The 20640-nt window shown below is 40.1% G+C and overlaps 1 protein-coding gene across 1 annotated transcript in view; it reads left to right on the top strand.

Annotated features, from left to right (window-relative positions):
• Nucleotides 1-20640, top strand: part of FRMD4B (FERM domain containing 4B) — a 284737-nt gene that overhangs the window by 71824 nt on the left and 192273 nt on the right. The window contains exon 2 of the mRNA XM_072941679.1: nucleotides 7694-7821. The gene's annotated coding sequence lies outside the window, so the exon portion shown is untranslated. The remainder of the gene's footprint in view (nucleotides 1-7693; nucleotides 7822-20640) is intronic.

Below are 20640 nucleotides of genomic sequence, written 5' to 3'. Positions count from 1 at the left end.
TTCCTGTCCATTCCAAAAGCTGGGCCCCGATTTAATCTGAAACAGCACACGCATTCATTTGACAAAAAGTCACCAAGTATCTACTCTGTGCATTACCTAAGTAAGCAGTGGGGACGGCAAGTAAGAAGGGGCTGGACACAGGAAGGAAGAAAAAGGAGGCTCATGTGAGATACACTGAGAGTGGGGGGGAAGATTGTCATAAAACAAAGTCTGAGACGTGATGAGGGGATGGAGTTGACATTTTATTCCTTGAAAATCAGAAGACACTGAAGAGTTTTAAGCAGAGGAGAGAAGTTACCTGATACATAGATACATACAGCCACCATGTGAAGAAGAGATTGATGCAGGGGTCAAGTGAGGAAGTTAGTAAGAAGGCTGTGAAAGTGGTGTAAGGGCAAGATGATAGTGGCTTGAACTAGGGATGGCATTGGACAAAAGGAGATACGAACAAACAGAGGGGGCGTGTTTTAGAGGCAGTGCGGCTAGGATGATGAAGGAAAAGAATGCATCGTTTAGTGGCCTGAGCAACCAAGAGGTGATGGGAGTCTTTCTTAGGAGACCACCTGCCGTGCTTGGTTAGGGTGTCTGCCTTCTTGGTCCTCCGTTAGAGCAGTGACCAAATTGCTCTGACGCCTGGAACGGCAGTAAGTATTTGTAAATATCCTGTGATGGGAATGCTGATTGTAAAGACCGTATCATCTTCCTTCTGTGCTTCTCTAGACATGCTAATAAGTGGGTGCTGAAAATGTCGTGATCTTTTAATCACAGCCTTCTTTTCATAAAGCCATTTTCAGCAGACACCAGTTCAGGGCAAGAGCCAAACCCTCTCTGGCTGCTGTTGTTTGTTGCTGGTGTGTCACTATTCACAGCATGCACCGTGCAGGGGGTGGGCTCTGAGGAATTTACTTTTGCTCTGGGAGACTTTTGGGAAGTTTGCCTATTTTTGTTGATGATGGCTTGGGAAGTACTTTGTCAGAAATTTTGAAGCCCAGACGTCTAAAAGAAAATTACAAGACAGTATTAAATATTTAAGTATGCTAATTTCTTTATGTGGTATGAGATTTTGGCTGAGATTGGATCTTCGGGCTGTTGAGTTCCGTGTTTACCGTCTTGTATAGTCGTAGATCCAATTTTGCCTATTAAAGCAAATTCTAAATTTCTTTCAGTCTGTTGGATTAGCATGTGTTGAGATCTTGTATCTTTTATATTCACGAGGAGTACAGGAGTGAGCTTAGCTCTGAACTGGAAACATCTGAGCTTGTGAAAGTCATGTTCGAGTAACAATGAGAAATATCTTTTAAAATGTTTTGGGATCATTTTCTTTTCCATTATAAAAATCATATAAGCTCATCGTAAAAAAATTGGGAGGTACACAGTGAAAAATCTACCAAAGTCCAGTCACAAAGATATCCATGTGACGTTAAAGTTTCTCACAAAATGGAAGAGCTGGAAGGGGCTTGTTTGGATACTTGCAGCTTCTCATTTTGCCTGTGCAGAAGCTGAGGCCCAGGGCGGCACGGAGTCTAGAACCCAGGTTTCCTCACTACTACTCTTGAGCTGCTTCCCTGACTGTTTATATGGCTTCAAAAGTGCTTCAGATTCTTGGGGTCTCAGCGGAGGGTGAGAGGATCTGCTCCACCCTCTTCTAGAGTTAGATGGCCTGTGACCTAGCTTGTCACTGAGCAGACATGTGGCTCCATCTGCCCCCTGGTGTTCGGGGACTGAATGGTCTTTCATTTTGTTGCTTCCGTTATGATCCTTTTTTTTTTATTTTAATTTTTTTATTGAAGTGTAGTTGATTTACAATGGTACTTTCAGGTGTACAGCAAAGTGATTTCAGTTATACATATACATACATATATATTTTTTCTTTTCAGATTCTTTTCCATTACATGTTATTACAAGTTATTGAATATAGTTCCCTGTGCTACACAGTAGGTCCTTGTTTTTTATCTATTTTATATGCAGTAGTATGTATCTATTAATTCCAAACTCCTGGTTTATCCCTCTCTTGCCCTTTCCCCTTTGGTAACCATAATTTTTTTTTCTATGTTCATGAATCTGTTTTTGGTTTGTAAAGAGAATTCCTTGGCATTCTTAAATAAGGATGGTATTAAATCACATTGACCTAGGTGAGTATTTCTCAAAGAATGGTTTTTAGACCACCCACATCAGAATTATCTAGGGTGCTTGTTGAAAATAAAGACTCCTGTGCCCCAACCCAGGTTGGTGGAATCACAACTTCTAGGGGTGGGACTGGGAATCTGACTTAAACTCAGATCCCAAAGATGACACTTAAGAATGACAAGGTTAGTGGATTTCACTAGATCAGAATGTATAACTTCTACACTAAATAGCACCATAAAATTAAAAGATAAGCAACAAACTCAAAGAAGATATTTTCAACCCCAAATAACTGGGGAAAAAAAAAAAGCTAAGTTTCTAGGCTCTCTAGCAAACTCCTACAAGTTGATAAGAAAACTCAAACTACCCAGCAGGAAAAAATGGGCAGCTTATTAACAGGCATTTCCCTAAGGGTGGGGGGACAGGAGTTTGTCACACTATCCTTTGTGTATTGCTGTGTTTTTACCCCGTCCTTGGGCTGCAGAATAGAGAGTGGGTGGGGTGGGAGGAAGGATGAGTATGGGGATGTGGAGCAGTGCTGGGAGCAGTGAGCACCCCAGCTTCCCTGCTGATACTGCTTTTTTTTTTTTCAGAATCAGACTGTTTATTATAGCTTTCCTATTAAGTGAAATTTTCATGTATTGATACAACAATAATAGATCATATAACTTATAGTTATTTGGGTATTTACTGCGTGCCAGACGTGCATGATTTACACACATCATTTCGCTGATTTCTCAGCATCAACCCTAAGAGCTGGTGCCTTTGTTTGGGTTCCCCCCCAGAGGAGAACTTGAAGGATTTGGAAGAGTCATTTATTTGAGAATTTAGAGCAGGAACATAGTGAAGGATTGGGAAAGGGACTTGGGAAAGGGAGGAAATCTAATAAAGGATGCTATGATGGGCTGGTTATCACTGGGCATAACTGGATCTCAACTTTTACAGGTTTGGCTGAGTGTCAGTCAAGAGGTATCTTGATTTCTGATTTGCATCCCAAACCTATAGTTACAGAAAATAATTTGACCTGGTTTATTTTTTGGAAACCCATTTTATATGATTATATATATTTTTTAAATTGATGTACAATATTACATAAGTTTCAGGTGTACAGCATTGTGATTCACAATTTTTTTAAAGGTTATATTCCCTTTGTAGTCGTTTAAAAATATTGGCTCTTTCCCTGTGTTACATGGCATATCATCATATTATTCATTTTGTGCCTAGTAGTTTATACCTCTTAATCCCCTACCTCTATCTTGCCCCTCCCCTCTTCCACGTCCCCCTGGTAACCACTAGTTTGTTATTACATCTGTGAGTCTGTTTCTTTTTTGTTATGTTCCCTAGTTTGTTGTATTTTTCAGATTTCACGTATAAGTGATATCAGACAGTGTTTGTCTTTCTCTGACTTACCTCGCTTGGCATAATGCCCTTCGAGCCCATCCATGTTGTTGCAAATGGCAAGATTTCATTCTTTTTTTATAGCTGAGTAAGATTCCATTGTATACATACACCACATCTTCTTCATCCATTCATCTGCTGATGGGCAGATGCTGCTGATACTACTTTGAACTCCAAGAGGATGTGCCCACTTTTTTGCTTCCTTTCTCTCTTGCCCCGAAGTTCTTCTTAGAATAACACTCCCCCCGTTGCTTCCTCTGTCTTCGGAGTTATGAAATGGTCATGTAAGCAAACCAAGAATTTGACAGCTGCTGGTTTTTTTTTTTTTAAACAAAATGAGATGTTCAACTGATGTCTCAACAATAAAAAGTCCTCCTTACCCCATCCCTCCAGTTATGCTCCCACACCTTTTTTTCTGAGCATTTTTATTACTGTGATAAAATACACATAACAAAAAAATTACCACTATAACTATTTTTAAATGTACAGTTCAGTGGCATTAAGTACACTCACAGTATTGTGCAGCCATCACCACCATCCTTCTCGAGGATGTTTTTCATCAGCCCAGACTGAAACGCTGGTCATTAAACAATAACTTCTCATTCCTTGGTCCCCTCATCCCCTGATGACCTCTGTTCTACTTTCTGTCCCTATGAATATAACTATTCTAGGAACCTTATACAAAGGGAATCATACGATATTTGCCCTTTCAGATCTAGCTTATTCCACTTAACAATGTTTTAAAGAGTCATTCACATTGTAGCATGTATCAGAATTTCATTCTTTTTAAGAATGAATAACTATTCCATTGTATGGATATACCACATTTTGTTTATCCATTCATTCATTGATGGACTTGGGTTGTTTCTGCCCTGTGGCTATTGTGAACAATGTAACATAATGCAGCTATGAACATGGTATACAAATATCTATTCAAGTCCCTGCTTTCAGCACTTTGGGGTACCTACCCAGAAGTGGAACTACTGAATCGTGTGGTTAATCTTTTGAGGAACTGGCAAATTGTTTTTCACAGTGGCTGCACCATTTTATATTCCCATCAGCAGAGTACAGATGTTCCGATCTTTCTACATTTTCACAAACAACACTTATTATTTTCTATTTCTTAAAGTTTTTTTTTTGAAGTTTGAAAATACATATATATTTTCTAGACCCTGAGAATCCTACAATAAAGAATACTGATGGACATGGTTTAAATCAGGAGTTGGTATACTGTCTCTATGAAGGGCCAGGTAGGAAATACTTTTGACCTTGTGTCTCCGTCAAGACTCAGCTGTGCAGTTGGAGCTCCGTAGCAACTGGAGACAATCAATAAATGAATGAACATGACTGTATGTCCATAAAATTTTATTTAAAAAAGCAGGCAGCAGGCTGGATTTGACTTGTTGCCAGTAGTTTTCTGACCTCTGGTTTAGACTCTTATGACCAAAGTTTATTTAATTACGGTCCTTCCTTCTTTTTTTCAAAAAACCTAAAACCTACTCTAGAGTCTTGGATTCTTGAATTCAAGTCATAGAGGGCTGCAACGCTTTGTGAATGGCAATGAAGCTTAGTGACATAGCAAGTTGTCACTTTTCTAATGTCTGGATTTTCATTGCTGTGGCACCAGAACTAGGTACTTAGTGGGTATGATGGGCTGAATTGTGGTGTCCCGAAATTCACACGGTGAAGCTCTAACCCCTAACACCTTAGATTCTGACTCTATAGAGAGATAGGACCCTTGAAGAGGTGATTACGTTAAAGAGGCTGGTAGGTTGGGCCCCAATCCAATCTGACTGGTGTCCTTGTAAGGAGAGAAAATTTGGACACGAAAAGAAACATCAAGGATGTACTTACACAGAGAAAAGAGCGCGTGAAGAGGCAGCAAGAGGGCAGCCGTCTGCAGGACAAGGAGAGAGGCCTTAGGAGAAATGAACCGTGCCAGCACCTTGATCTTGGACTTCCAGTCTCCAGAACTGTGAGAAAATAAATGTTTGTTGTTCAAGCCACAACTTTTTCTTATGACAGCTCAAACAAACTAACACGAGGTGACTGTAACTCATCCATCCTAACTTGTTGAGACCTTGTCCTTCTTTGCTCATCCTCACGTACCTAACATCATGGGAATCTTTCACTGAATTTTGTGGGTGAAGTTACAGGCTATGCTCTAATTGCACTGGCATATTTGGTGTGTATGAAGATCTTATGACATATCCCTAACCCATGTTGAGAGTCATTGTAGAATATATTCCCGTAATGCTCTTAGCTCACCTTTTCTCTCTTTCTAGTCTCCTTCTGAATGCTGCCCATTCTGTTTCTACTACTGGGCTCTATAAATATAATATAAATAGGTGCACATGTCCTTGGTTTCTAGTGCTGTTTGTCGCAGGCAGGAAGTCAGTGGCATGGGGCCATGGAATCAGAGAACTTACTAGCAGTGTGTAGCCTCAGGCAAGAGATCATACTTCCCAGACTCAGCTTCCTCATCTTCACCGTATAATAATACCTGTATTATTTTGGAGTTCCTAGACACATTAGAGGCAATGTAAGTGATGTGCCCAACCATGGCCCAAGGTGGGCACTCGGTAAATGGTAGTTCTCGAGGCAATCAAGAAGTATTTCTCTTTTTTCAGTCCCTGTGATCTGAGCTATTAGAAGCTGTTCAGCCTTTGTTAACACAGCCAGAACAGTAAGGGCCTTAACTGGCTTCTTATACATGATGCTGGACGCTGCTTGTTAAATCATTATTTACAAGGCTTAACCCCTCAAGGAGCTTTTGTCGCCTGGCGGACACGTGACAGTTGTGGAGAGATGCTTCAAAAAAGCAGAAAAGAGGCTGAGTCATCCCAGCACCGGGTCTCCCTGTGTCCATCAGCTTTTTCAGATCACTGCCTCTCTCCCTGAGCCTCATTGATCTCATCTGTAAAGTGGGGACTCAGACTACACCACATCTCTAGTCGGTTCTTTCTAAAAGCTCAGACATTCACCTGAAAGTCGTGGGGACCAAGGGAATGACCGGCTGTGAGAGGTCTTCATTCTGCTTTGGTGTGACCCAAACTGCTACCCCATCACCGGGAGTACTCTCTATCAACGTTCAATTTCACTATTTAAATTCAATGTTGTTGGCATTTTAATGTTTAATTTTAAACACGGAACATAAAATTAGCTTCTTATTAGCTTTAAGAGCTGTTTACCTCCTCGAAGGATACTGACTACAAGAAACTCCCAGCTTACACCATGCTCTTGTTGTAGCTGAGTTTCTGGAGTACCTAGTTTCTGTTAGAAAAGATGGATCTGTCAGATGGTAGCCGTAAGCAGAGGTGCCTGTGAAGGAAACGTACCGAGTTCTTTCTGCTCCCTGCTGCCGTCTCCCACCTCACACCTGCGTCCACATCTGGGCGGAGTTGAGGGTCAGGTGGGCTGGGCTGGCGGGTGCCCTGGGGATGGTGCAACAGGGGCGTTTCATTGACCCACGTGGCAGAGTAATGAAAGCCAATTCTGCTGCGTCTGCCTCCCCTTCGTGTCCGGCTTTCGCACACTGCTCCCTGTGAAACAGTTTGGGCCCACACTTGACAAGGGAGAAGCGTGCTCCCTGACTCCAGGAGAGCTTCTGGGGAAGAGCTGTTTTCTTTTATAGGGAGAATGACAAATACATATAAATGAGTGCATCTCATGGCGCAATACACACACTGCGTCTCATCAGTATTCATGACACATGCTTCACTCTCTGCACAACGGACATCTGTTAAAAACAAGATTCAGGAGTGTCATCCCGGTTTCCGTAATTCTGAAACACAGACTCCGAGGTGATGTTTTATTGAGTTCTCCTGCTCTGACAGCCCTGGTTGTACAACTGACTGTAGATAACTTTTACTGCTTCAGAATCTCCTCCAGAGGCAGAAACCTATCTCTCTGTGTTCAATGAAATGAACATCACCTAAGAAGCCAAATCAGTGTCAAATCTTTCCTTGTTGAGGCGAAGAGCCTCTTTGCAGCTGCATTTTGAGATAGCTCGAAGTCTCATCTAATTAGGTGAATTTCTAAACCTGTGATTAAACTCAGACCAACCCAGGGGAAAATTAGAAATATATTAGAAGTGTCGCTGATCTGAGACTTCTGGCTCTTGCCAATGTGTCTACAGAAAAGCAAGGAGCTTCTCCCTTCTGTGTTACAGGCTTTGATGAGAAATCCAGAAGAAAGAATGTGTGAAGGAAAAAGATGACATCTGTGCCTGGCAAACAAAATCCAAAGATTGTTACAGTGAAAACGAAAGGAAGGCAAGACAGTACTTCCTAGTTCAAGGTAAGCAGACATCTCTGTAAATGCTGAACTCTGGTATGTTAGAACAAAGAAGCGGGTTTGTGCGTGTTTGTGTATGAGTGTACATTGGCTTGTCAAGTGAAGATATCACTAAATTGTACACTTAAAAATGGTTGAAATGGTAGGTTTTTGTCATATATATTTTACAATAATTTTAAAAAAACTTCAAAGAAAAATCAAATGGACAAAAAATGAAAGCAGGTAAACACATACATGGGTGTCCATGCACTCCATATATAGTCTGCAAAGATGTGTTGATGGTGTTTATGCCTCATAGATGGAATTGGGGAAGAACAGAAGAAAATTTGATCCTGTATGCATGTATATTTTTGGCATTTTTCACAGTGAGCATATATTTTCTAATTTTTTAATTGAATGTTTGTTTGTTTTTAAGTCAACCTGACCTGTGGTAAAACCTTAGAGCTGGTACAATTTTCTAGCTTGTACAACCAAAGCAATCCTGAAGGTCTGTTTGCCATTGAACTTGCTTGCGTCTAACATCCCTGTGTAATGTTTAACCTGGAGTGAGAATTTAATTACAGCTTAAAACACAGAATGGTTTTCCTTTTCTAGATTAAATTATATCTTGTGGAAAAACAGACTCTCAGTATAGAAAGAATGTGGACTTCTGACTCTCTCACTGAGGAGTAACTCCTCCAGCTAGTAATTTACTGCAAAGCAAGATGTTTCTATTTGTAGTTTTACATTCCTTTCTTTGGTATTTAAGGCATATTGGCTATAAAAAAAAATGAGCCTCAACCTCAGAACACCTAGAAATTTTTATGCATAATAAGAGATTTTTTTTAAACCCTAATAAATTGTTGCAGAAAAATACCACTTTAATGGGTCACCCATTTTACCAAAAGTAAACCCTATAATAGGGTGATAAGTTTGTGTAATTAAAAGGGAAGTCTGAAAGGATGCACTTACCAGGCTATGTCGGGAACCTCGAGGAGATTATCTGATGGATGGCATCAGATGAAAGATTATTTACTTTTTCTTTACATATCTGTGTATTGTTGAACTGTTACAACTAAGGCCTTTTCTTGATCACTTCATCAAGGTATAACTGACCTACAATAAACTACATGTCTTTGAAGTGTATAATTTGAGAAAAAAAATTCTATGAGGAGATGGATATTAACCAAGCTTATTTGGTAATCACTCCCCAATATGTGTATGTTGAGTCACTATGCAGCACACCTTAAACTTATACACAGCTGTATATCAATTTTATCTCAGTAAAACGAGAGAGAGAGAGAGAGAGAGAGAGAAATGGGCAAATGATGAAACAGACAAAATATTTTCAAATATAATGAAGACAGGATCCTCGGAGAACTGTAAGTGTCTTGCTTTGTATCGAACGTTCAGCATCGCTTAGGCAATAAAGTAAAGCAGCAGCTCAGAGCTGAGAAGCCCCAGAAAGAAAAAAATTTTTAAATGAAGTGTACATTTCGATGTTTTGACCTGCACATATACCCTTGAAACCATCACCATAATGAAGACAATGAAAACATCCATCATTCCAAAGTTTCCTCACGCCCCTTAGTGATCCCGCCCTCCTGCCCCCCCAGCCCCTCTCTTGCCCCAGGCAACCACTGATCTTGTTTCTATTACGGTACATTAGCTTGCATGTCTTCCGATTTCATATAAATGAAATCACTCACCTTTTTGCCCGGCGTCTTTCACTCCGCGTAATTATTTTGAGATTCATCCATGCTATAATGTGTATGGATATTTCATTCCTTTTTATAGTTGAGTTGTATTCCATTATATGAATAACCCCTCATTTGTTTATTTATTCACCACAGGTAGACATTTGAGCTGTTTCCAGATTTTTACTAGTATGGATAATGCTACTGTGAGCTTTCATGTACGAGTCTCCGTATGGGCATATGCTTTCATTTCTCTTGGGTAAATACCGAAAAGTGGAATGCCTAGATCATATTGGAGGTGTTTGTTTAACTTTTATACAAATTACCAAACTGTTTTCCAAAGTGGTTGTACCATTTTACATCCCCACCTGCACTGAATGAGAGTTCCACTTCCTCCGTATCTTGTCAGTGCTTGGTATGATCAATCTTTTTTCACTTTATCCATTCTAATAAGTATGTAGTAGTAACTCTTTGTGGCTTCAGGCTGTATTTCCTTAATGACAAATGATGTTGATTATCTTTTCATGTTCTCACCTGCCATCTGTATATCTTCTCAGTGTGTTGTCTGATTCAATCTTTTGTGCATTTTTTTCTTGGGTTGTTTGTTTTCCTAATGAGTTTTGAGAGTCTGTTTGTATGTTCTGGATACGAGTCCTTTCAGATACATGCTTTGCAAATATTTACTCCCAGTCTCCAGCTTGTTTTTCCCTTTTCTCAACAGTGTCTTCAGGAGCGCAGAAATTTTTAATGTGTTTGATTTGTTTTAATTTGAATTATTACAGTGAGGGATATGTAAAGATACTCGTCAGCCCTAGCAATTAACTGTCTAGTTAAAATACATTCGAGGAAAAATAGAATAATTAATAATTTTTAAAAGAAACACAAATAATTTAAATATTTTCCAAAGCATGTAATAGACAATCATTAAGTGTGAGTAACAGGATTTGAAATTACAAGCTATTGAATGTAGTTCCCTGGGCTATACATTAGGACTGTGTTGTTTATCTTATACATAATAGTTTATGTCTACTAATCCCAAATTCCTAATTTATCCCTCCTCGCCTACCCCTTTGGTAACCATAAAGTTAATTTTCTAAGTCTGTGAGATTCTTTCTGTTTTGTAAATAAGTTTATTTGTATCTTTTTTTAGATTCCACATATAAGTGATATCATATATTTGTCTTTGTCTGACTTCACTTAGTACGATAATCTCTAGGTCCATCCATGTTGTTGCAAATGGCATTATTTCATTCTTTTTATTATACTGAGTAATACTCCATTGTGTGTGTGTGTGTGGGTGTGTGTGTATAAAACGTCTTTATCCAATCATCTGGGTAGAACTCCATTTATATGTGATATCTAGAGTAGTCAAATTCATAGAGATAGAAGGTAGTGGTTGCTAGAGGCTGGAAGGAGGGGAGAAGGGGGAGTTACAGTTTAATGGATACAGAGTGTCATTTTGGGATGATCAAAGTGTTCTGGAGATGACTGTAGCAATGATTGCTCAACACTGTAACTGTACTTAATGCTCTAGAACTGTACACTTAAAAATGGTTAAAATGGTAAGTTTTATCTTATATATATTTTACCACAATTTTAAAAATATTAAGAAGAGGAAAATTTCACAAATGTTTACCAAGCTTAAAATATCCCCCTAATACATGTTAGTGATAGTTGACCACCATTTCTAAAAGGTCTCATGGCCTAAGCAAAAGTACAAGATTTTTAAAGGGGGAAAAAATAATATTTAAATGAGGCTTCATACTCCTGACTTTAGTAATGCAAGTTCAGAAGCAACAAATGACTAGCTGCCTGCCAGGCACTCCTTTAAGCCTTTACACGTATTAACTCATTTAATCCTCAATAGACCTAGGAAATACTGCTGTTTTCATGTCACAGATGAGGACCTTGAGAACAGAGAAGTTATACAGTATGCCCAAAGGAGCCAAGCTAGTGAGAGATAGAGCTGGTCATCAAACACTGGAAATAGGGCTCCCAAGCCCACAGCCCTCTGAGCCACTGAGTCTTCCCACTTCCTGTCCCTGAGGAGCTTTAGTGTCCGAAGAGCTGTCTATACACTGTGTCATTGCTTCTAGGATTTCTCCGGGGTAGTTACACCTGAAAAGCTTGAGTGCACTGATGTGCTGTTAACTTGTCTTTGGTAGAAGCCTGTGGCCTGATACACGGAAATGATTTGTCTCCAGCTGGAAATTAACATTTACATAGCTTTTTACTAATGCCAATCATGGAGGAGACACAGGAGGCATAAATATACGATAAGCATGCAAATTTTCTAGGATATTTTCCCTATCAGGGAAAGGCTCTGGAAAAGAAATCTCTATACTGCAAGTGGAAAACATGACCTCCTTTTCTTTCCTTCCCCCTAAGATTCATATCTCCCAAAATGGTTTAATTTTTAAAAAAAGATTTCATGGTATGAACAACAACATAACAGTAATGAAAGCTACCGCTGACACCGGACTTCCCCTGCTGCAGTCACTTTGCATTCATTAACCCGTTCACATCTCACAAGTGTACAAGGGTCATATTATCTTTATTTCCATTTTACAAATAAGACAACTGAGACACAGAGGACAGGAGTAAATTGCCCAAAGTCACAGCTAGTGCTGGTGACACCAAGATTTGAACCCAGAGAGTCTGTCCCAAAGTTCGCTCACTTAGAAAACATACTGAGGAATCACCCAAACCAGAGAACCAAGATGGTGCTGCGGGATGGGGACGCTGAAGCTTATCGGATCAACTCCCTCCTAATCCCAGATGGGGAAACAGAGACCTCATACTTCGGCTCCTCTGCCCCTCACAGTTTAAGAGAGAACTCCTCTCTTCAGTAGCGAGTGACAGAAAATACAAATTAAACTTGTTGCAGCAAGGAAAAAAAAAAAGATTTCATGCCTGTGTTCAAATAAATTTGGTAAGTGGTAAGTTAAAAGGAGTTAGATTTTCTTGACTGCTGGACTTCTTAGAGACTAATAAATATTATCAATTGCTAAAAAATAGATACAATATGTTTAATATATGAATATATACTATATAACTTAAAAAATTGTTTCCCGGGGCTGTTTTACCGCGAAGTACTTCCCCCATGCAGTCGTGAGCAGAGGGAGAGAGCGAGAGAGGGAGAGAGGATGCTTCCAGGAACACTTTTGGGAATCTTGCACTAGGGATTTTCCAAATCTACCACCAGGGGGCAGTTTTCCCTCCTTTTCTGTTCTGACTTAAAACATTGACCAAAACTGTTTTTCCCTCAGCACACTTGAGTAAGGCTGATATTTTCAAGCGGACTTCGCTAAAAACTTTCAAGAGATGCAGGAAAGAAAGAAGCAAAATAAGAAGCCCTATAGTCCTATTTCCCAAATCCATTAGGCTGAGCCAGAGAAATAGCAAATCTGCCGAGCTCTCCTGGGCCAGTAGGGAGTACAAGTTCTCAGCCATACTGCTTGCCTTTTATCCTCCTGTTTCTCAGCCAAGTGGCCTTTCTGTCATCTTGGCTCCCAAGAACGGCTATGGGCTTACGTTATCACAGTCGCAGATAAATCTCACAGACTCATGTGTCTTCACAGCTCAAATTCTTTTCTGATTCAAAGTTCCCAGTTCTCCTCTATGATCTGTCCTCTCCGTCCTGGTTGGCAGCTCTGAAGTACCTCTGTGGTGATGGCCAGTCCCAGGAATGTTCTAATCCTGACTCAGTTCTCAGTAAATGTGGCACTCAGCTCTTGTGCCAGGGCAGACATTATTTGTCAGCACAGCATGCCTTCTCTGTAGAACTCAGACTCAGTCCCACAAACCTTCCTGACTCTGGGCTCCAGGCAGGTATTACTTATCAGATTTACAGATACCTATCAGACTTACAGATTGCTGTTCGTGTGAGTGGGAAAATTCTCTCTGCATCCAAACCTAGGATATAAATTCCATCCATTTCTGCAATCTTCTGTAGTGACTCTCTCAGATGAATGTAATCTCCCTAATCCTCTACCCTCCAACAACACACAGAGATTTTAAAAAGTCTATTTTAGATGCACAAAAATGAAAGCCTCCACTCCAGCCCCATCACATCCTTATCCATACCTGACCGTAGCCCACTGTACAGGTGCTGCGCCTAATTGGAAGAGGAGGGTTGGTACATCCAGCATGTGCCAGAGACTGCAAACTGAGCCCATTCCGTTGTTTAACTTCTGATTGTAATTGATATCACACGGTATATACCCCGTTTTAATAGCATGTCCTGGGAGTTGCCTTTGTATGAGCTGCTCTGGAAACAGCCTGTTGAACTTTAGCAAAAGCTGTGTCACATGTTAAAAAGTCTAACCAAGGTGAAGGTATATAGCTCAGTGGTAGAACGTATGCTTATTAGCATGCACAAAGTCCTGGATTCAATCCCCAGTACCTCCATTAAAAAAAAAAAATCTAAAAAGCCTAACCTATCATGGTAGGCTTTGAAACCATCTTCTGACAGGTTTTTTTTAATGCTGAAAATTTATTCCAATGAACGTAATTAATATTTATATTATGTCATACTTAATTGTATTTATATAAACTTAATTCATAATTAACTTAATAAGGAGAGCAGTCTGAGGTAGTTATTAAGTGTGACCTTTGCAGTTAGATGGAGTTCAACTCTCTGCTCTGCGGCTTACTTGCTTTGGAACCTTTTATGAGTTACTGCTTAATCTTTCCAAGCCTTCTCAAAAATAAAGAGAGAGGTAACACCCATCTTGTTGTGGTGCATTTATAACATAAATGCTACTGTGCTTCTTCTTCATACTAAATATCAAACATTTGGGGGAGGATTGAATGGACTCAGGCATTTAGTTCACCTAGCCCTGAAGTGATCCAATTACACCACTTTTAAAATACCCATATTTCAGCTGAAGCCATCATGAACAATGAGGCCATGCGTGTTCTTGAATTCCAAATCCAAGAGAGACGAGATTTAAGTAGTAGGCCAGCAGAGTCAATATTTAATTTTTAAATTGTGTGTCGGAGATGAACTTTCCCCAGTGGCCAGTGGGAGATGCTGTGTGAACAGAATAACTGCTTCCAAAGCCGGTTTCAGGTGGCTCACCTCAGGGGAGCGCGACTGAAAATGATAACCGGCAAGTTCAACTTTAGTGTTAATTCCCTGGCTTCTGTTCCCTGCTAAATTTGACTCCATCCACATTTGTATGGCAGCAGAGTTGATTGACATTTATTAAATATCCTCTCTGACCAATACACTCTGAAATGAAAAAGGCGCGCTTGAGAAATTTACAAGGTAAGGAGATGGTGACACTGATGCATTGGGTAATTGTTAAGCAAACATTATGGAAATAACTATGCATGAGAAATTAACTACTGAAGAAGGATAATAATACTGGGAAAAACTGAAAGACAGGAAAACCTTTTAAAGTACTAACACGTCTCCCATCTTCCTGCTGGCCTAAGACACGTTCAGTCACAGTGGTAAGGAGAGGGATGGGGCTGAAAGGTAGGGGAAAACAGAGGACTAGAGGTAAGTGAAAATAAAGGCTGTTGTACTCCAAGTTTTGACTCCTGGAAAGGAAAGTTAGTATCACAGCATCTATGATTTTTATATTGCTTCCATTTAATTTGTAATTTAGAATCTAACATGCATTCTTTCAGCCGTGCCTCTTGGAATTAACCCAGTCTACCCAAGCAGGTTTCAAATTCATCCTTTTATTTTCACAAGAGTTGCTTTTATTTCAACTATGAATTTCCATATTGGGATTTAAGGTAGACGACTTATATCTTACATCAATTTATTTCTCTTATAGAAATAATTTGGTTTCTGACAATTTAAGAGAAAAAAGTGTCTCTCATTTAATACTTACTTTTTGATTCTCAGTGAAGTCAAGAATTTTTTTTTCTTATATTTACTGACCATTTGTGTTTCTTACGAAAACTGTCCCTTTCCATCCTTCTTTTTCTATTGATTTGTTTATTACGTTTATAAATTAAGAAATAACTGATTTGAAGGTGACCCACCACGGTATGAGCAATGTGTCCTAATAACACAGTCCTGATCACAAAACGATTCCAAATAATTAGAGAATGTGAATTTTCACCTTCCGCCTAATTTTTAGAGTTGGTGTCTTAGTGTCTTACTCCCTCTTGGAGTCAGTCCTGAGCTCACGGATGCCTGGTTTCCCTTTCTGAGGTGTGTGTGGTCTCTGTCGACCTTGGCAGGTTGCAAAGGGCTGGGAGAGTAGACATCTTGGCAGCCCTGTGGAGGAGGCAGGTGATACTCTGTAACAATCTTCCTCAATGGAAGGCAGCAGCAACATTTGACTGCAAAGGCGTACAGCTCCACTTCCACCATCAGTTTTAAGGAAAGGAGATGCAGGGGAGTGAGTATAACTCAGTGGTAGAGTGCATACTTAGCATGCATGAGGTCCTGAGTTCAATCCCCAGGACCTCTGATATCACAGATGTTTACATTGCAAATGTTCTAATAACTGTATTAAAAACAATTTAATTTAAATTTAATTTTCAAATATTTTTTTCTCCGAGAAGGAATTCAATTTATGAAGAGGTCCCCTTTCCTAGAGCCTGGTGCTAAGAGAAACTGTATTTGGGGCAAGCTGAGTCCTTCATAATTTATTGCCCCATTTTCCCACTCGACATTTGCCTCAAGTGAAAGAAACAGAAATGAATAAGATGTAATCACTGTGCAGACTGGTGAGGAATTATGCATTTCCTTTCCTTTTTTTTTTTTTTTCAAATGGAGATACTGGGGATTGAATGCAATAAATAACAAGATCTTGTGTACCGTAATTTCAAAGTAGTCAGGAATGTAAATACTATCTTGTGATACAGACAACCATTGCAATGTAATATAAGATTATCAGTGACTTCTACTGGAGACCAAGTGATGTTACTGCTAGTATTTCTAGTGTGTTACTCATATTCATACTTGAAGGAATGCTAAATTTTAAGTAGAAGTTAGTGATAATTTTTAAATACGTAATTTTTACACCAATCTAGGTTCTATTCTTGAATTCTGTGCCAAGATCCTTTGGGGGTCATAGACCACTGACTAAAATCCCTTGATCTCTGGGCTGGGGTGGGGACAGCGGGTAACTACAAAGGAGTGTGGGGAAATTTTTTGAGGTAGATGGATAGAACCATTCATTCTTGATGTGATGGTGGTTAAATGGTTGTATACGTTTGTCAACAGTGGAGAATTTTATGACGTGTAATTTAGAGACAGAAAAAAAGACAGGAAGAAAGGGAGGAAGAAAAAGAGGTGCGGAAAGAAAGATGAGTTGAATATTGCTGCTAATAGAAGTAGCCATTGTAAAAGTCCCTTTGCACTGGAGCTGGGTTTCTTCCACAGTTATCCAGTGCTTTACTGAAAGTCACTGTAGCAAGAGTAGTCAAGGGAGAGGACTCTGGAATGAGAGCCCCCAAGTTCAAATCCTGGCTCTACCAGTTATTTGCTTTGTGACCTAGGGCAAATTACATGACATCTCTGTGTCTCAGTTTCATCATCTATAAAATGAAGATGATAATAACTATGCCTACATCATAAAATTTTTGAGGGTTAAATAGATAAATATATTTAAAGTGCTTGGAATAGTGCTTGGCATATAGTAAGAACTCTAATGTCATCTAATATTTAGAAATGCTTGGGCGAGTGGCCAAGGTCATGATGAAGAGCTCAGTTGATGTCGGTGATTACATCAGTAATCACAGAAAGATTGTGTTTGGTTAAGGGAAGTTAGTCATAAACAAAAGAAGTATGTGTATATGTATTCCTAAGACATATCAACTTGCTTGTTAATATTCTTCTAAACACATATGAAACATCTTTTCTTTTTTTTTTAAATTTTTTTGGCTCTGCCTGAACCACAGCTCTCAGATGTGTCAGCTCCCAACATCCTCTTCCGTTTCCAAATAACTTCCCTTGCTGGACCACCTTATGTGTTGTATTTCCAAAGGGCAAAGCCAGTGCATTTCATGCAACATTTGCAAATGAAAATCATACCCAAGGACTTGTAGTAAAGTTGCCAGGTCTCCGATAAAACCCTGGTTGACTTACATAACAAATGCTTAGGTTTGGGTTATTAACTATGAGTGATGTTTAGTACCATTTGTAAGGAGGTTACAAACCTGTGTTGAATATTTACAACATGGCAGAATGTTCACCAGCCAAGTTTCCAGCACAGTCCTGCTGAGATCTTGGGTTTGGGGTGTTTCACTAGTTGGAGCATGGTTTGTGAACTTGCAAATTACTTACAAGTGAAGAATTTATCAAAAATACCTTTCTATGCCATTTATCAGGCAAGAATTCATTTATCTGGAAAACCAGAAAACAGGGACTCAGGGAAACCTAAAATCATAAAATATCCCCCAGAAATTTATTTATATGTAGTTTTAACCTTCCTTGATAAACCTTAAATTCAATTTATAAGGCAGAGGAGAGGGAACATACAGGATACCACAGCAACTCCTTGTTAATGTCAGTAAAATATATGTACAGTCAATTCTGTTATTTGCAGTAGTTAAGTTTCTATAAAGTCGTGTCCACAAACACTGAGTAAGTGAATTCTGAACTATTACTTCTAGGGGGAATGCAGAGTTCCTGTGAATCTCTACTCGCAGCATTCTCATCAACCAATCAATACCTAACCTTGTTTTATGTGTGTCTATGTTTAAAGACACTTCACTATATATGGTGGATCTAGTAACATTGAACTCAGAGCCAACAGCACTATAACTCATACCTGAATGGAACTTACCTAGTACACAGATTTTCTCCAGAAGGCACATCGCAGCCTTCTTATGCTGAGGAACACTAACCAGCATTTCAGCACTGTGCTGGAGGGACATTTTCAACAGCAAACTTTAAAGACCTGCAAAGACCTCTACAAAGACCGTGAACAGGACACTTGTTAAGGTAGTGAGCACTGAAACAACATGGCAGAGTGCTGACTTATTTGACTTCAGCTAGGGTCTTGCTGAAGGGGTGATCCAAATTTTTCACCCCTGTGCCCATGTCTGAGAATGAGTACAAATTCACCACAAGCATTGATTTTGGGATCAAAAGTAAATCTTAGCAAGCAGACGAATTTGCTACGAAATACATGGAATCCATGAATATAATGAGGTTCGACTCTCTAGAGAAGGTGGTCTCACCAAAAAGAGCCTGTGTGGTCCAGCCCTCCTTTCCTGAACAGTGTTAGCAAAGCACAGAACTTACACTGGATAAATGCCCAGTGAATCGTACGCGTGTGCCAGAGCTCGACCCTCCCTGGCTCGGAGCCCACGAGTCTCTCCGTTGGAGAGCTTGCAGGACTGAGCTGGGGGTCAGCCAGCTCCAGCCAGTGGGCCAAATCCTGCATGCTGCCTGTTTTGTGATGGTCCCACGCTAAGAAAGGATTTTTTCACTTTTAAATAGTTAGAGGGGAAAGAAATAAAATGAAGACTATTTCATGACACTTGAAAATTACACGGAATTTAAATGTTGGTATCCATAAAGTTTTATTGGAATACAGCCGTGCCCATTTGTTTAAATATTGTCAATCACTGCTTTTATGTAATGAGGCAGAGCTGAGTGGCTGCCACAGAAACCATTTAGCCAACAAAGCTGAAAATATTTACTCTCTGGTTCTTTATAGGAAAGTTAGATGATCCATAATCTAAAACATGGCTGGTTGTCACACTGGACAGTCCTGCACTGGCAATTAAAAGCTTTATACGACCTTGAACTTCTCTAGCAGGGAAGGGTGAGTTCTAGGTTACATAAAAAAGGGCTTTTGTTTTCCCCACTCTCACCTCCTTTTTAAAATACACGTTTAGATTTCAAACCCCTATAAATTAAATAACTCAAGAAATTACTCTGCATGTGGAAGCAGATTAAAAAATATCAGGTTGTTTTTATGAACAAATCTGTTGAACCCCGTTTAAACGCAACTGAAGGGAACTCATCAGGGTGAAAAAAAAATATGGTGACGTGAACTTTCTTGTGTTGAATTTATGTGATGAAATTCCAGGAGCTTTGTTTTCTGTTAGCAAAGAAGGTAAAGTTCATTTTGGTTTGTCTTTCTTGGAGTTTGAATAGCTGAAGATCATCTTAGAGGTCATTTAGACCAAGGGTATCCAAGAAGATTTTCAGTGGAGTTGAGCATGTTCTCTGTGTTATCCAATATGGTAGCCAATAATACACATGGGTGCTGAGCATTTGAAATGTGGCTGGTACCACGGAGGAACTGTATTTTTAAGTTCTGTTCAAATTTAATAAATTTATAGTTGAAATTGCTGCCTATGGAACATTATGGAACAGGACACATCTAGACTCAAGCCTCCTGTCTTGTTTTGTTTGCCTTGTGCAGTATTTTTAGGAGTTTAGATTAGTTGCCATCATTTAGACTGGGAGATTTTATGTAAAGGTCCAGAGTCTGGCTTCTTGTGGAAACTTGGAGCATCTGGGAACACTGGGGATGCTCTTTCTTGACAAGGCTCGTGATCTCTTGTCCCCTCTGCTCCTTGTCGGTTTACACTCAGCCTGCTGTATGATTTTCATTAACTGCTTGGTCTCTATTGGCATTTGAGTGTGCAATCTCTGACCTAATTCCACCCCATACGTTGCATGTGGGACACTAAAGCTCAGAGTACCTTACCTACAGTGGTCCAGTGGTTAATACTGTGGCTCACACCAGAAGCCCCTGACCAGTGCTCTTTCTACTCCAGAGCCCTGGTGGAAATTTCTGGGCGTGTGTGGGCGGTGGTGGGTGCCACTTGGTACCTGGGTGGGTCTGTGCTGTGCTCACAAACCTCATCCTCCCCTACTTCCAGGCCAACGGTAGGTTGGACATTGGGTGAGTGAGGTCCCCGCTTCCTGCCATCTGGGCTGAGTCACTGAGAGCCACAATGAGCAGTGAGGGCGTGGGAGGGAGAGGGGCCTGAACTTTCCCTGGCCGTTTCCCTCTCCGACTTCCTCTGTCATTGTTTTACCTCTGACAATTGCAGCGTGCATCTGATAGCCGCTGTGGGCTGCTTGTCCTCCCTGGCACCGCCGCTTCACGCAGTTCCTCTGCCCTTGTGGGTCCACCTTTCTTTTTCCAGAGGGTTTTTTGGCTTACTTCCGGCCCAGTTCTGTCTTGAGCCAGAATACTGCTTAAATCCA

The sequence above is a fragment of the Vicugna pacos genome, chromosome 17 (genome assembly GCF_048564905.1).
Source record: "Vicugna pacos chromosome 17, VicPac4, whole genome shotgun sequence".
In the NCBI taxonomy this organism is placed as follows: domain Eukaryota; kingdom Metazoa; phylum Chordata; class Mammalia; order Artiodactyla; family Camelidae; genus Vicugna; species Vicugna pacos.
Note: the sequence above shows the minus strand (reverse complement) of the source record. Positions and strands in the feature narration are given on the sequence as shown.